Below are 18,671 nucleotides of genomic sequence, written 5' to 3'. Positions count from 1 at the left end.
CATCTCTCTCTCCCTTCCCTCCTCTACTCTGTGGTGGTTTGGTTTACGTAAGTCCATATGACTTATCCCCTCCACTTAGCCCTGCGATCACGTTTCCTGAAAGTGGACTCTGCTGACATGTTTCTGACCCCTGAAATGGGGAGTGAGAGTGTGTGTGTGTGTGTGTGTGTGTGTGTGTGTGTGTGTGTGTGTGTGTGTGTGTGTGTGTGTGTGTGTGTGTGTGTGTGTGTGTGTGTGTGTGTGTGTGTGTGTGTGTGTGTGTGTGTGTGTGTGTGTGTGTGTGTGTGTGTGTGTGTGTGTGTGTGTGTGTGTGTGTGTGTGAGTGAGTGAGCTGGTTGGGTTCCACTGGGGCACATTAGCAAGGCTCTGACATGTGCAGAACTCTGTGGCTGGATTAATATTTAAATAAATCTATCAATATATCCATGTTGTGTGGAAGTCTCTGTGGAAATATATATCAAACATATATATGAATGACATAAAACAGAAATAGGCATTTACAGTCGCCTTGGGAGAAAGGGGGAGGCTAATTCAGGGAAACACTAGGATGCCAATAGTAGAGAGCGAAAGGAGGGGAAGGGGCAAGGGAGGGAGTGTAAGGACTAGTGTGTGTGTGTGTGTGTGTGTGTGTGTGTGTGTGTGTGTGTGTGTGTGTGTGTGTGTGTGTGTGTGTGTGTGTGTGTGTGTGTGTGTGTGTGTGTGTGTGTGTGTGTGTGTGTGTGTGTGTGTGTGTGTGTGAGTGAGTGAGAGAGAGAGAGAGAGAGAGAGAGAGAGAGAGAGAGAGAGAGAGAGAGAGTGATGAAAGTTAGTAAAATACCCCCTCAAATATTCACAGTCCACACACACAAACCTCCCAAGGGGTCACAGAGGAAGCCATACATTTGAAGCAGTCCAGACCAGTGACCCGAGTTACCAGTCTACCTTTGGCAGACACACACGCACGAACATATATACACACACACTAACAAAAGTCAGCCATTAGATGGAAATTAGGGCCTTGGTCCTGGTCCTGTAGCTGGATTAAAAACACTACTAGAAGCATGATGCTACAAATGCTAATGAAATGTCAATGTAAGAAATGCTAATGCTACCATAATGCTAACGAGGCTAATGATCACCATCAGTAAAATGACTTACCATTCCCCTCCTCCCTTTCTAATGCTAATCCCGAGGAACGCCACAGTGAGGGCATTGTCCTGCTACCTCTCCCCTCCCAACACACACATATAACCGTGCATCACACACACTGAAATTTATACACATGCTCACAGACCTCGGCCATGTCTCGACATCCCTCAAACACAGCCCTATTTGCACATTTGCTTTTCTCTCAATGGTCTTCTTTGAACAGGCCACGTTGAGTAAATAGAAGAAAAAAAGAAAATGAAGGAGAGAAAAAAACGAGGGGAACTCTGGGAATTTACTGCAACAAGATAAATATCCTAGCCGTGGCGTCGCGGCACACACACGCCTTCTCCCACTGATTACAGAGTAAATATCTGTAATCTTATAAAAACGGGCATTGTCTGAGGGCGGAAGAGGCAGACACACTGCAAAGAGAGCGCAGCGGCAGGACATGTTGACTTTGGAGAAAGCGCTATTGGAGAAGTGATCAGTCACACACAAGTATGCACCCACACATATATACACAAGCAAACATACGCACAGATGCATGTACAAAAATGCACAGGCACATACTGCACTGTACAAACATTATGCAGAACCTTTTCCAGAAGATGATTATGTGCAAGTCCACACACACTCCCACACGTTGCGATAGCAGTTCTGTCTATATCCTCAACAAATATGATTCCGATTATCACTCATGAATAAATGCTATGTAGTACATTTCCACCATTGGCCATAAGCCTGTTGGAATGCTGTGTGTGTGTGTGTGTGTGTGTGTGTGTGTGTGTGTGTGTGTGTGTGTGTGTGTGTGTGTGTGTGTGTGTGTGTGTGTGTGTGTGTGTGTGTGTGTGTGTGTGTGTGTGTGTGTGTGTGTGTGTGTGTGTGTGTGTGTGTGTGTGTGTGTGTGTGTGTGTGTGTGTGTGTGTGTCTGGGCTCATGAAACAGACACACCCATTAATTTCATGCACTGGGGCCAAAGAAGATAAATCAGTAGGATTATCAACATGCAGTGTCGCGTGAACCAGGCTGCTGCAGCCAACGTACGTAGTGGTCTTTACAGACCACAGGGTTAGACTAGCCTTTATACACACACACACGCACGCACCTGCAACGAGTGACCAGCATCCAAAATCATAACCATTAACATACATGTTAAGCAACGGAATTGTCTCGTATGAGCAAAACACTTCAGTCAGTACAGGACAGTAATAGTGAGTTCCTCTGTCCCTGTAGATAAAGCCCCAGGCAGGGCATGTTTGTTGCTGTTTCTTTGTCCTCTGCCACTGTCTATCTCCCTGCTGTCTACAACAGGTCTCCCCAAGCTGGCAGACGGAGCCAGAGACAGATAGGGACTGTGTGTGTGTGTGTGTGTGTGTGTGTGTGTGTGTGTGTGTGTGTGTGTGTGTGTGTGTGTGTGTGTGTGTGTGTGTGTGTGTGTGTGTGTGTGTGTGTGTGTGTGTGTGTGTGTGTGTGTGTGTGTGTGTGTGTGTGTGTGTGTGTGTGTGTGTGTGTGTGTGTGTGTGTGTGTGTGTGTGTGTGTGTGTGTGTGTGTGTGTGTGTGTGTGTCCCAGGAGAGAGGAAGGTGGTGTGGGTTCACATACGGTACAGAAGCACTTCACTTGACATCACTCATAATCCCTTGTGTTCCCTTAGGAAGTCAGTGAGGACTGTCGTGATGGAGCTAACAGGTACACAGGTAAATGAGGTAAGTCAACGAGGTAAATGACGTACAGCTTTAACACAAGAGGTCTGTTGATATATATGTACTGTACATGGACTCATTTGGTAAATCATCTCTGTGTGCTAAATTCTGAAAAGCACTATACACACACAGTTCAAATGTTTGATTACGCACGCAGACACACACACACACGCATACACACACAATCTACTGAAGGCAGTATATATCCAGCAGTATATATTTTCAGAATCACAGTCATTGACCCGTTTCCAAAGCATCTCTGGTCCTGCCATTGAATTCCCGGAATCAAGAGGAGAGGGCCGTGACACGGAAAGCTGAGTGCTAGCTGAGCGAGAGAAAACACTGCTAGTGCCAACACTAGTGTGTGTGTGTGAGGTTTATACACTTCTACTTCAATGTCACACTTCAGTGTTAATATGACTGAAATATAACACTTACAACATGGTAACAAAAATATAGAATATAAACAGTGTATAGTGAGAGTGAGCGAAGTATGACTGGAGGACAAGGGCCTCCTGGAGATCAGGGGGTTTAGTGGTGCCTGGAGCCCAGCTCTGTGTGACAGACATCAGGGTGAGACATCCCCAAAAGACCCCAATAACGAGCCTCTGTGGGCCTGGGGATAATGAGCACCTGTGATGGAGGCAAGGGTGTGTGTGTATGCTCGCCTGTCCGTCCGTGCGTGCTTGCCGATGTACAGGAGTGTATGTGAGTGCTTCTCACTTTAATTACACCGTGTATATAATCCCGTTAGCTGGTGGCTAACCTCTGAGAGGCTAATAACAAAGGACCAGTGGGAGAAGGCATGCTCCATTACAGTGTGGAATCCCCTCTCCACTCAGGCCGCTAAGAGCCACTCAGCAGACACAATGAGATTAGGGCTCTAAACCTGTGGAACACAGAGGAACACTGGGACTGTGGCATGTGCTAAGCCCACCCTCGCTGAGAGGAGAAATGACATTCTTTAGCCGGAGAGGAAAAACTAACTTGGGGATAATGACATAGATGTAGAGTTGACAGAATGGAGTGGGAAAATGGCCCGGTTTAGTTTAAGTGCAGGGAAAATGACATTGGAATAAAAAAAATCGAAAGCATAGAACGTACTGGAGAAATGATAGCCGTTGAGTGTAGTGAAGTGTAGGGAACCTGGATTCATTCAATTTTGTCATTATAGCACATGGAAATGACTCTGGTTTAATGGCATGCTGTAGAACTAGACTGTATAGAATAGACTGGAAATGACACATTCCTTGATGAATAAAGCCCAGGGGGAAAGACAATGGGCTAATCTCTTTTGGACTAATCTCTGCGATACTTAATGGACCAGCCAATATGGCGAGCTGATTGAATGGCTGCTGTGTTCTTAGCAACAGAGTAGAATGAGAGAATGTAAGCAACAAGGGACTGAACATTCTAAAATATCCAGAGAGCCTCGAGAAAGCTGTTCAACTGGCTATCCTGCTATGTAGTTCTGTATGGTGACGTCCATCTATGTTCTAACAGGTGTTGCATAGTCACATGCAATGGCACAAAGAAACAGATTCTAAATGAAAACAACAGAACTGGATTGACTGACACTTCCTTGATTTCATCTCATGTGGTCATGAAGGAAAGGAGATGAGGGGAAGACAGGAATATTTCTCTGTCTCAGTTTCTTTTAGTCTCCCTCTCTCCCTCCCCCTCGCTCGCTCTCTCCTCACCAGTAATAGACCCAGACATATTTGTGATAAAAGTCCACCACACCCAGGGGAGTCCCACAGACAGAAGCATTACAAGTAGGTACAGTACTGTACACCCCAGACCTCCTCTAACCCCCATCTCTATCTGCCTTTGGGCAAACACCTGGGCCTTCTCCATAGGAACAGAGACGGAGGGTGGTGAGTGTGTGAGGGGATTGTGCAGACTGGCAGAGATGGGCTTTGCTGTGGCTCCTCTCAGGGATTTGACATTCTTAGATAAAGCACCCCAGTCCCACGCCCTCTCCTCTCTCCCTCCTGCTGTGTATGGCCTGAGGGGGCAGGAGACGACGCACACATACACACACACACACCCACCCATAATCAATGTCCCAAATGACTCCCTATTGTTTAGTGCACTAAATAGGGAATAGGGTGTTTAGTGCACTAAATAGGGAATAGGGTGTTTAGTACACTAAATAGGGAATAGGGTGCCATTTAGGACATATCCTAGTCTGTGTGGCATCCATTATTTTACATCATAGATATTTCTCTGAGTATCTGGTCACAGACACCACTTATGATAATAAACACTACCTACTCTAGATTGGGTGTAAGCAAACATTTTGTGCCGCAATCTACCAAAGCCTTTTCCATGACGACATTCTTCTGACCCAAGAGGTACTGCCATATTTCCATCTCATTCTATACTTTAAAAAAATATTGATTCAAATACTATATCAATGAATTGTACACAGAAAAAAGGTATTTATTTATGGGCCTTGCAATGAAAATGTTAAATCCTACAGGAGTCCCCGGATATGCCCATCTTCATACATTTTTATGAGAAGACCATAAGAATGATCTCCCAACAGTAACAACACTATCTCCACACAACACTGGTTTCAATATGACATCACATTTATAAAGACAGGCTTTTCCAGAGGCTTGACTGTGTCACACACACTCCTCTATATCAGTCACTATCTGTCCCCCACTCTTATACACACACATGCCTATATGTCAGTCAGCTATATGAAAGACAGTCATTCATTGACATGGTAGACATTCATAGAGGAGGGCCCCAGTGACTCCTAAATGTGCATGAGGGGTAGGCTGTCTGTTCATTTAACCTGTGTCTGTCTGTCTCTGTGTGTGTGTGTGTGTGTGTGTGTGTGTGTGTGTGTGTGTGTGTGTGTGTGTGTGTGTGTGTGTGTGTGTGTGTGTGTGTGTGTGTGTGTGTGTGTGTGTGTGTGTGTGTGTGTGTGTGTGTGTGTGTGTGTGTGTGTGTGTGTGTGTGTGTGTGTCTGTCTGTCTCTGTGTGTGTGTGTGTGTCTGTCTGTCTGTCTCTGTGTGTGTGTGTGTGTGTGTGTGTGTGTGTGTGTGTGTGTGTGTGTGTGTGTGTGTGTGTGTGTGTGTGTGTGTGTGTGTGTGTGTGTGTGTGTGTGTGTGTGTGTGTGTGTGTGTGTGTGTGTGTGTGTGTGTGTGTGTGTGTGTGTGTGTGTGTGTGTGTGTGTGTGTGTGTGTGTGTGTGTGTGTGTGTGTGTGTGAAGGCCAGTTTAAAAGGCAGTCTCTCAGGTGCGGTCTGTGTTTGCATAGCAGATGAAAGGTCAGGGGGACCTGAGGGAGTTCCTCTGTTTCTCCTTTTTTTTCTGACCCCGGGGTATTTTACTGAGGAAACACACATTTACACGTCTCAATGGACACGCACGCAAACACACACACACAGTGCTCAGAGAGAGCCCCAGTCATTTATAACGAGGGCCTCACGTACACAGTGGGATCTGTGTTTAGTCGTGTTTAGCCATGTTTAGCGCTCCATTTGGGGACAGATAAATCAGCCGTTGTCTGAGAGAAGCCTCCATTACTGGAACGAGAGGCCCCCAAGCGGTCTGTCAGTCAAAACTAAAGCGCCCCACCTCCTGCTTTTGAATGGCTAATTACAGAGACTCCGCTCAACTCAAACTCAGCTCCCAGACAGCTAGCGCCGCTGCCCGCTAGGATAGCGCACCAACTCTAACACGGTAGCCATTTTACCTGAGATAAACAGCAAATATTTTGTTTTAAACGGCTTGCCGGGCATTCCCCCCACTCCCCCCCCCCACACCCAGAAACGTCTTTCCTGGTCCCGAATGACAGCAGTGTGCTTTCGCTCAGAGATCAACAGCAGAGGAGAAAAACAGGAATGCTAAGGCTAGGCTAAGATAGCCCTCTGGCTAACCTCTCCATACCTGCCACAGATTAATCAAACGGAGAGTTAAAGGGTGAGCCAGGCTGAACTATAAACCATGGGGCCAGGATGAGTAATGTTTTTTTAAGTAGTGAGAATAAAAAGTGGAGGAAACAGACACCTCTGGCCAGCTCACATTATAGAGCAGGCTGCATCTGGCCTTCATGAATAAAATATAGGAGGAAGAGATGAAGAACAAAGGAAATATTATCCCTCTCTATATGAATGTACACTAGGCCAGAAAAATCACACAGGCCTCTCACAGTATCTCTGTTCTCTCGATGACAAACAACATGCACAAACATTAATGAGGGGAAGTCCCCTAACCGACAGCCCAGCCTGGCCACAGATAAGATGCATAATATTTACCAATCTGACATTCGACGATGCTGCACTTAGTTCATCCAAAGTAACCATGTACCTCATCTACCACTTGCTGAGTCTCTGGGTCCACAGACTACTTTCTTGGTTTCCATAATATTAGGCAAATTTGTCATTTGAGTGTACTATCCCTGACTCAGCACAATAAGACACGTACTGTAGCTAAAAACAACTTTTAACCACACCATCATTTACAAACAAATTTGGCATGTCAAATGATGAAGAATCTTGACTGACAACCCTTGAGTAATAAACCCTAACTAAAGCGCTGAGTTCGTGAGAACCACCATAGCTCACAGACCTTCAGAAGGGCCATATACCCACCCAGAGATATGAATAATTCATTTGACGTGTGCATCACTCTTCCCAGTAGACCGTGGATAGCGTCCATTATGTGGTGCGTGTATACATTACAGCATGTATAAAGTGTCAGAAGCTTCCGGAAATCAACGGTGGGTGGCAGGCACTGGCGGGAAGCGGAGGCAGGAAGGGATGGACTGACTGACACCGGAGCACATTAGACAGACTAGAGAGTAATACTGTATAGAGAGAATCACTCAGGGCTCTAGAAATGCTAGGGGACAGGCAGCAGCGCTGGGAGAGCATCAACTAGCATTAGCGGCATAAAGAGACACTGATATATTAATAGCATTAGCTGGCACTGGGACATGCAGTGCATTTAGACTCATATCTGCCAAGAACAGTATTGTCAAAATGGTATACTTTAGAAACAAAAATGTAATTTTAATATTCTAATATCTGAACAGATGTTGGTATTCGAATACTTGCAAGAGTATTCATGTAGATGGAATTGAAAGTATGGAATTAAGTTAGTTAAATGAGAAGGACCAATCTGCATATAGTTGTTGTAGATAAGGATAGAAAGCACAGCAACATTTCCTCAATTAATCTAGGTAGCGAGCTACCTACTGTAGCTGGCTAACATAGCTGGCTAACACAGCTGGCATCTTTACATCAATTTGATGCAGTATGGCATCTATAAGTTTATCTAATTAGCTTGAGCCTGTATGGCTACCCTCTCTCTTCCCTCTCTCTCGCTCTGGTGTCAAACTCACCGGGAAGGACCTCTCCTCCCAAGATCTACCAGCTGCGCAGAAAGCAAGTTATCAAGTTTAATAAAAAACATTTTAAACACATGCAATTCAACTATCCGAATATCACCCCTAAAAACATTCATGTTATTATTTGAATCGTGAAAATATTTAAAAGTACCCATCACTAATCATAGTAACCAAAATGTAGCCCATTAATAGCTGGATATAGAGACCTAAAGGGCCTGCATGACCCCCAATGAATTGAAAAACTACACCATGTCCGGGCCAGTAGAAATTCAGTTCGGGACAGTAGATTTTTGGCCAACTAGGCCAGTGAGAAAAAAAGGGAATATTGGACCCTTCGCCAGCAACAAAACTGATCCCAGTTTGTAAGGTAAGTGTCCCTTTAAAACTGTACCAGTTTTGAACCTTGTGGTGATGGTATGAGTACACCTCGTATTGGACCTTATGGGGAGTGCATCTACAGTGTGAGCTCTGTATGGTTCTACTCAGATAGGAGTAATGGTTAAGTACTAAATCATTAAATATCTAATGATGTCATGATGTCACCCACTCCCAGAGCTGTAAGAGAGCTAATGAATCCGATCCTCGTTTGCTAAGTCAACGACACCGCTAGTTCTGCTCACACTGCCCTACCCTCTGACCTCTTTCTCCCCTCTCTCTCCAGATGAAATCTCGCGTCTGGCCGGCCGCCCAACAACCTGCCCTTGACCCCTATCCCCTCCTCTCTTCTCCAGACCATTTCCAGGAGACCTTCTCCCTTACCTCTCCTCGCTCATCAACTCATCCCTGAACGAGAGTTGCCCCTTCTGAAAAAACCTACACTCGATCCCTCCGATGTCAACAATTACAGCTTAAAGAGTGCCTCACCAAACGAGCCCCTACTGTAAACAGTGACGGCAAGGGACCATCACTTTTCAACGTCAGACAGTCTACACCACTCAAAATTAACACGTGCACTCACAAACGTGCGCTCACACACACACACACACACACACACACACACACACACACACACACACACACACACACACACACACACACACACACACACACACACACACACACACACACACACACACACACACAACTAATACAGTAATCCACACACAGTTGGAACTCATCAGTCGACACACACATCATCACACACTCACAACGGAAACTTCAAATCAAGGCAAACAGACACACACACACACACTATAATGACACCACAAACACACTGACCCACACTTCCAACCATACAGAAGTTTGTAAATGAGGTTTCTTTGTTTAATCATAATTTATAAAGGAAGGCTCCAGCAACAATCACCCTGACCTCAGAACCTGAGAAAAATACTGAGAGAATGTACACACACACACACACACACACACACACACACACACACACACACACACACACACACACACACACACACACACACACACACACACACACACACACACACACACACACACACACACACGCTCCCACATTCTTATTACAGCCCGTCTACCGAGTTAGTAAATAATGTCTAATCGGGCGATAAGGCGCCCCTAGACGACAGAGATAGATGGGTGTGTATGTGTGTCTGTGTGCATGTATACACTACCGGTCAAAAGTTTTAGAACACCTACTCATTCAAGGGTTTTTCTTTATTTTAATATTTTCTACATTGTAGAATAACAGTGAAGACATCAAAACTATGAAATTACACATATGAAATCACGTAGTAACCAAAAAAGTGATTATTCAAATAGCCACCCTTTGCCTTGATGACAGCTTTGCACACCCTTGGCATTCTCTCAACCAGCTTCACCTGGAATGCTTTTCCAACAGTCTTGAAGGAGATCCCACATATGTTCAGCACTTGTTGGCTGCTTTTCCTTCACTCTGCGGTCAGACTCATCCCAAACCATCTCGATTTGGTTGATGTCGGGGGATTGTGGAGGCCAGGTCATCTGATACAGTGCTCCATCACTCTCCATCTTGGTAAAATAGCCATTACACAGCCTGGAGGTGTGTTGGGTCATTGTCCTGTTGAAAAACAAATGATAGTCCCACTAAGCGCAAACTGTCTTAATCGCTGCAGAGTGCTGTGGAACCCATGCTGGTTAAGTGCATCTTGAATTCTAAATAAATCAAAGACAGTGTCACCAGCAAAGCACCCCCACACCATAACACCTCCTCCTCCATGCTTTACGGTGGGAAATACACAAGCGGAGATAATTCATTCACACACACCGCGTCTCACAAAGACACAGCAGTTGGAACCAAAAATCTCCAATTTGGACTCCAGACAAAAAGACAAATTTCCACCGGTCTAATGTCCATTGCACGTGTTTCTTGGCCCAAGCAAGTCTTCTTCTTATTGGTGTCCTTTAGTAGTGGTTTCTTTGCCGCAATTCGACCATGAAGGCCTGATTCACGTAGTCTCCTCTGAACAGTTGATGTTGAGATGTGTCTGTTACTTGAACTCTGTGAAGCACTTATTTGGGCTGCAATTTCTGAGGCTGGTTACTCAACTGAACTTATCCTCTGCAGCAGAGGTAACTCTGGGTCTTCCATTCCTGTGACGGTCCTCATGAGAGCCAGTTTCATCATAGTACTTGAAGGTTTTTGCGACTGCACTTGAAGAAACCTTAAAGTAATAATGATCTGTCGTTTCACTTTGCTTATTTGAGCTGTTCTCGCCATAATATGGACTTGGTCTTTTACCAAATAGGCCTATCTTCTGTATGCCGCCCCCTACCTTGTCACAACAGAACTGATTGGCTCAAACGTTTTAAGAAGGAAAGAAATTCCACAAATGAACTTTTAAGAAGGCACACCTGTTAATTGAAATGCATTCCAGGTGACTACCTCATGAAGCTGGTTGAGAGAATGCCAAGAGTGTGCAAAGCTGTCATCAAGGCAAAGGGTGGCTATTTGAAGAATATCAAATATATTTGGATTTGTTTAACACTTTTTTGGTTACTACATGATTCCATGTGTTATTACTATAGTTTTGATGTCTCCACTATTATTCTACAATGTAGAAAATGGTTCAAAACAAAGAAAAACCCTTGAATGAGTAGGTGTTCTAAAACGTTTGACCGGTAGTGTATGTCTTGGTGTTTATGTACTTACAGTATATGTGTATGTGCACCTGCATGTGCATCTGTATGTGTGTGTATTCCTGTCTGTGTGTGTGGTCATGGGTGTGTGTGTGTATTCCTGTGTGTGTGTGTGGTTATGGAAGTTTGTTTGTCTGCGATAAGTATACCATAGGGTGGGAGCTAGCACCTTAGTAGCAGCAGGAAGTGCATAAATCTGCAGTGTAGGCCCATCACTCTGTAAATCAACACTAGTGCACTCATTACTCTGTGTGTGCATGTGTGTGTGTGTGTGTAACAGTATAACTTTACGTCCGTCCCCTCGCCCATACCCAGGCGCGAACCAGGGACCCTCTGCACACATCAACAACAGTCACCCACGAAGCATCGTTACCCATCGCTCCACAAAAGCCGCGGCCCTTGCAGAGCAAGTGGAACTACTACTTCAAGGTCTCAGAGCAAGTGACGTAACCGATTGAAACGCTATTTAGCGCGCACCGCTAACTAAGCTAGCCGTTTCACATGCGTTACATGTGTAAATCACCATATGGTGTGAGGTAGGGGAAAATCAACACCTCCAAAAAAAAGAGAGGGAAGAAGGGAGGAGAGAGACTCTCCTTTCATCATGTTTCTAAATGCTATGTGCATGCCTGAGAGTGTCCTGGTCTACTGTGTGTGTGTCTGACCTGGTGGTAGGTGCCCTCCATCAGAGTGTCTAGGTTCTTTAGGGGGGTGGGGGTCTTGTCTTTGAAGCGGGTCAGGAGACGGCGTTGGGTGGCTCTGAACTGGACCGCCCGCTCTGACAGGAGGTCCTGGTACTTCTCTGCACTCACACGCAGCTACACACACGCACACACACACACACACCACACACACAAAGCATGTTTTTCTAACACTGCAGGCAAAAGCTGTACCAACAAACACAACACATGAATGTGTGTGGGCCATTGTGTCTGTGTTCAACACACACCTCAAAGTGGTGGTGGACAGTTTCAAAGTACTCAGCCAGAGGTATAGGGCCTGCAAAGCTGATTCTGAAGTCAAAGACTCCCTGCTTGGCAAAGTAGCGGTCAAAGCGCTGCACCAGCTCCTTAGCCACCAGCCAGATGTCCTTGAAACTCTCACTCTGGATACGGTAGCGCTCTGGAGAGGGTAGAAAAGGGGAGGGGGGGGGGGGGTAGAGAAAGCTCAACTCCACATCAACCAAGTGCTAGAGGATGCTGCGTGTGTGTACTCACGGGAGGTCTTGGGAGGCCATTACAGTGACTCTAGGCCCTGAGAGGATGTGAAAGGCCAGAGCGTTTCCCTCCTTGTCCTCAGACTTCTCCAGAAAGTCTACAACACAGAGAGGGACATTTAGTGACAACAATAGGAACTAGAGTCCATTGGTTAAGGATACAGATATCTGTCGGGTATATGGCACATACATGAAAACAGTCCTCTGAAACACCACAATAAACCATTATTCACACACAGACTTAACGTTCTCAGGGGCCAGTATAGTGGGGACTCCATGGGTGGGATGTCAGGCAGAGATATGGTATGGGTTCCCTACCACACACACTCTGTCTCTGAGGTTCTCAGGGGCCAGTATAGTGGGGTCTCCATCAGTGGGATGTCAGACAGAGATATGGTATGGGTTCCCTACCACACACACTCTGTCTCTGAGGTTCTCAGGGGCCAGTATAGTGGGGTCTCCATCAGACAGAGATATGGTGGGATGTCAGACAGAGATATGGTATGGATTCCCTACCACACACACTCTGTCTCTGAGGTTCTCAGGGGCCAGTATAGTGGGTCTCCATGGGTCGGTGGGATGTCCACAGAGATATGGTGGGATGTCAGACAGAGATATGGTATGGGTTCCCTACCACACACACTCTGTCTCTGAGGTTCTCAGGGGCCAGTATAGTGGGGTCTCCATCGGTGGGATGTCAGACAGAGATATGGTATGGATTCCCTACCACACACACTCTGTCTCTGAGGTTCTCAGGGGCCAGTATAGTGGGGTCTCCATCGGTAGGATGTCAGACAGAGATATGGTATGGGTTCCCTACCACACACACTCTCTCTCTGAGGTTCTCAGGGGCCAGTATAGTGGGGTCTCCATCAGTGGGATGTCAGACAGAGATATGGTATGGGTTCCCTACCACACACACTCTGTCTCTGAGGTTCTCAGGGGCCAGTATAGTGGGGTCTCCATCGGTGGGATGTCAGACAGAGATATGGTATGGATTCCCTACCACACACACTCTGTCTCTGAGGTTCTCAGGGGCCAGTATAGTGGGGTCTCCATGGGTGGGATGTCAGACAGAGATATGGTATGGATTCCCTACCACACACACTCTGTCTCTGAGGTTCTCAGGGGCCAGTATAGTGGGGTCTCCATGGGTGGGATGTCAGACAGAGATATGGTATGGGTTCCCTACCACACACACTCTGTCTCTGAGGTTCTCAGGGGCCAGTATAGTGGGGTCTCCATCGGTGGGATGTCAGACAGAGATATGGTATGGATTCCCTACCACACACACTCTGTCTCTGAGGTTCTCAGGGGCCAGTATAGTGGGGTCTCCATCGGTAGGATGTCAGACAGAGATATGGTATGGGTTCCCTACCACACACACTCTCTCTCTGAGGTTCTCAGGGGCCAGTATAGTGGGGTCTCCATCGGTGGGATGTCAGACAGAGATATGGCAGCTTATCTCTCCTCAGGACGCCAGCCAAGGTGAACAGAGCACATCACATTGTTCTTTATCTGCCCACAGAGTAGCACACACACACACACAATCTTCAAGCATCTAATCTGGGACAGGGGTCCTGTGTAGTAGGAGACGCCATGCCCAGGTCCAGATAATGACTGAGTCAGAGCTGCTTCCCAGGGCTGAGACCTGCTCACCAACAGCAGGTAGACTAGATTCCCACACACACTATCAACAGCATCAATACATACCACTCACTCTCCATTCCAGGGCAAATACATGCCACTCACTTTTGTGCAGTTGACACTATCGAAGACAAGCAGACTTAAAACTTAACCCCTATTCTCACAGAACACCACTCTCCCACTATCCCTGGGTGTACAGGGAACCAGTGGAGAACAGGTCATGTAGATGTCTATGGTACAGACCAGGTTCTGGGGTGACTCAGGTAGATCTCTATGGTCTGTTACCTGGGAAGACCTCGTTGAGGTTGACGGGCGGTTTGTTGGTATCCACGGTGATCTTGTACTTGGCGTTCTTGGAGGGGGCAGGGGGGCAGCAGACTAGACGGAGGGGCAGGGAGAACTTACACTGGGCCACCCTCGGGATGCCTGAGAGGGTGAATGTGAGGAGGTTTTGTGAAACGTGTAGCTCCTTAAAAATTGGAGAGACAATTCTTTGAAAGAGACAATGTGCTCTATCACAGGTGTGTGTGTGGTTAAGACATGGCTCTGATGGAACGGGGGCGTGTGTGGTTAAGACATGACTCTGATGGAACGGGTCGTGTGTGGTTAAGACATGGCTCTGATGGAACGGGGGCATGTGTGGTTAAGACATGGCTCTGATGGAACGGGGGCATGTGTGGTTAAGACATGGCTCTGATGGAACGGGGTCGTGTGTGGTTAAGACATGGCTCTGATGGAACGGGGGCGTGTGTGGTTAAGACATGGCTCTGATGGAACGGGGCGTGTGTGGTTAAGACATGGCTCTGATGGAACGGGGGCGTGTGTGGTTAAGACATGGCTCTGATGGAACGGGGGCGTGTGTGGTTAAGACATGGCTCTGATGGAACGGGGCGTGTGTGGTTAAGACATGGCTCTGATGGAACGGGTCGTGTGTGGTTAAGACATGGCTCTGATGGAACGGGGGCGTGTGTGGTTAAGACATGGCTCTGATGGAACGGGTCGTGTGTGGTTAAGACATGGCTCTGATGGAACGGGGGCGTGTGTGGTTAAGACATGGCTCTGATGGAACGGGGCGTGTGTGGTTAAGACATGGCTCTGATGGAACGGGGGCGTGTGTGGTTAAGACATGGCTCTGATGGAACGGGGGCGTGTGTGGTTAAGACATGGGGCGTGTGTGGTTAAGACATGGCTCTGATGGAACGGGGCGTGTGTGGTTAAGACATGCCTCTGATGGAACGGGTCGTGTGTGGTTAAGACATGGCTCTGATGGAACATGGGGGCGTGTGTGGTTAAGACATGGCTCTGATGGACGTGTGTGGTTAAGACATGCCTCTGATGGAACGGGTCGTGTGTGGTTAAGACATGCCTCTGATGGAACGGGGGCGTGTGTGGTTAAGACATGGCTCTGATGGAATGGGGGCGTGTGTGGTTAAGACATGGCTCTGATGGAACGGGGCGTGTGTGGTTAAGACATGGCTCTGATGGAACGGGGCGTGTGTGGTTAAGACATGGCTCTGATGGAACGGGGGCGTGTGTGGTTAAGACATGCCTCTGATGGAACGGGGGCATGTGTGGTTAAGACATGCCTCTGATGGAACGGGGTCGTGTGTGGTTAAGACATGGCTCTGATGGAACGGGGGCGTTTGTGGTTAAGACATGGCTCTGATGGAACGGGGTCGTGTGTGGTTAAGACATGCCTCTGATGGAACGGGGTCGTGTGTGGTTAAGACATGGCTCTGATGGAATGGGGGCGTGTGTGGTTAAGACATGGCTCTGATGGAACGGGGGCGTGTGTGGTTAAGACATGGCTCTGATGGAACGGGGGCGTGTGTGGTTAAGACATGCCTCTGATGGAACGGGGGCGTGTGTGGTTAAGACATGGCTCTGATGGAACGGGGGCGTGTGTGGTTAAGACATGGCTCTGATGGAACGGGGGCGTGTGTGGTTAAGACATGCCTCTGATGGAACGGGGGCGTGTGTGGTTAAGACATGCCTCTGATGGAACGGGGTCGTGTGTGGTTAAGACATGGCTCTGATGGAACGGGGGCGTTTGTGGTTAAGACATGGCTCTGATAGAACGGGGGCGTGTGTGGTTAAGACATGCCTCTGATGGGACGGGGGCGTTTGTGGTTAAGACATGGCTCTGATGGAACGGGGGCGTGTGTGGTTAAGACATGGCTCTGATGGAACGGGGGCGTGTGTGGTTAAGACATGGCTCTGATGGAACGGGGGCGTGTGTGGTTAAGACATGGCTCTGATGGAACGGGTCGTGTGTGGTTAAGACATGGCTCTGATGGAACGGGGGCGTGTGTGGTTAAGACATGGCTCTGATGGAACGGTGAATTGAATTCTCAAGAATCCGCTCTAATAGCTCAGACACACCGGTAGGATTGTCAAACGTTTACCTGCCGACAGAACTTAGCACCTCTGAACAGAGTGTCGGCAGTCAATCTTGTTTGTGTTCACACAGTAAAGATCTTGAAGTCGTTAGCCACTTAGCCTTGTTAAAATACTCCAAACCAGAAGATGGCAGTAGTGTTGTTTGATAATGCATGTCTGTGTGTGTTGCTTATGGTTTCCAATGTTAGCTAGCTAGCTAGCTGTGTTAATGTTGATATTTTTGTAGATGGCCACAGCTAGATAACTACCTAGCAATTCACTCTCCATAATCCCATACTGCCAGTGCCAGCCCATAGCCAAATGCTTAGCTAACGTTAGCATATTGCTAGCTAGCACAACATAGCTAGCCTAGGACACTGCAGTAACTGTGCAGCTAACACGGGCAACTGTTTCATGGAAACTAATCCATTGTGATTTAATTATAATGTCAATACTATCTACAGTGGTTTGCATTGTGTCTGTGCACTTACCTAGCTGCCATGCCATAGCCTACATTGCATATGAAATGTGACTGGCTCGTGACATTTAACCATGGATGTAGGGAGAAAATGCCCTCTTTTTTTCCTTTTTCTTGTCACTCCTGTTGGCTGTGATAAGTACCTATTGGCAGTCTATTGGAAATGAGATTCTCTGCGTTTCATGCTTAGGAAGTGTTCGCTTCAAAATATCCCCAAAGGCAAATGACATCTGATAGAAAATCCCCTTAAAAACACTTTTCCTTCAGACATTTCCTCTTAAACCCCATCACATTCAATAACATGATTGAGATAACTTCATGCATATTCACTACACTGAAGCAAATCTGTGAGTGAGACTCAACACAAACATCTCACATAACCGAGTTGTGGATGTTTTTGGAGGATCTCTGGTTATGGGAACTCCTAAAACAGCACTGGGGAACATTACAGGCCGAGGTACCCAACCATAACTCTTCCAGAGTTGGCTGAGGATGCTGAGCTGGCTAGAAGCCTGGCTGGAATAACAGAGAGAGACCGAGAGAGAGCAAGAGACTGCTCAGGGGGAAATTCCCTTTTTACTCTGTTTTCCATCCTTTCACAAGAGAGAAAAGAGAAATGGCGAAACGTTTGGGAAAGGTGATAAATAAAGAGAGAGAGATTAATAGAAAGACAGACGGAAAGGGAAGGAAAGAGAGAAAAGCGTTCAAGCTGAAGCATAGTGGAAGAGTCACTCGCTCTCGAGGAAGAGAGCTGAGAGAAAGAAGGAAGAAGAGAACGGGCAGGGTCTTTCCCAGGCCCATCACTAGCCAGTGGGAGTATAATCCTTCCCTGTTATGTCTGGCCAGGTAACCTAAGCCATGTACTGTAGGGGCTTTACATCGCCCTGGCTCATGTAGCAGCAACCACTAACATATAGGTGCAAAATCACAGCCTTAGGGACTCAGAGTATAGACAAGGTGTTCTCCCTACCTCCCTCTCTGCAGTTATCCTTCCCTCGCTTCATTTTCCCTCTTTTCTTTTCTCCGTCTCTCACTCTAACCTTCTCTTCCCCTCTTTGTCTTGTCATTGTGTTTTTCTATAGAGTAACCTCTAGATGTGGCATTTTAAAAGCATCTTTAAACTGTGCAAACTCATATTGAGGCGACTGAAGGGTGCCGAATCGAGAGGACGTTTGACCACAGTCAGTCACACTGTTGGCCCATAGACTCCTAGAATATGAATGTGATGGTTAAACAATCTTCAAATGTTTTCAATGGGCAACTAAACCCAATTGCTGCAGGATCAGCTAAACTAAATGTCCTGCCATCAATGATGGGTGTGGTCGAAAGAAACGGGAGGGGGGGACTGAAGTTGAGGGAAAAAACTGGAGGGAGAAAAGAAAGGAGTGAGAAGGAGGGAATGATAGCAAGAGAGAAGACGGCGACCAGAAAGAACTAGGGGAAACATTTTTCCCCTCTCAGGTTCCCAGCCGCCATTGACTAGTCGGCACTCTCTAAAGACAAAACAGAGTGTGTATGTGTGTGGTTAGGAAGAGGGGGACGCCCTGCCTGTAAATCTAAACTGGTCCCACCTCTTCACACACCGTATCCCAGACACCCCGTGTATTCTCAGGCTGCCACGGCAGAGTTACGACCCTCACTCGCCACAATGATTTACCTGCATGG

General features: G+C 46.9%; 1 pseudogene; it reads right to left on the bottom strand.

The window, feature by feature from the left end:
- Positions 1 to 18,671, bottom strand: part of LOC123997302 — a 103,192-nt pseudogene that overhangs the window by 18,888 nt on the left and 65,633 nt on the right.

This window comes from Oncorhynchus gorbuscha, linkage group LG15, assembly GCF_021184085.1.
Source record: "Oncorhynchus gorbuscha isolate QuinsamMale2020 ecotype Even-year linkage group LG15, OgorEven_v1.0, whole genome shotgun sequence".
Classification (NCBI taxonomy): domain Eukaryota; kingdom Metazoa; phylum Chordata; class Actinopteri; order Salmoniformes; family Salmonidae; genus Oncorhynchus; species Oncorhynchus gorbuscha.
Note: the sequence above shows the minus strand (reverse complement) of the source record. Positions and strands in the feature narration are given on the sequence as shown.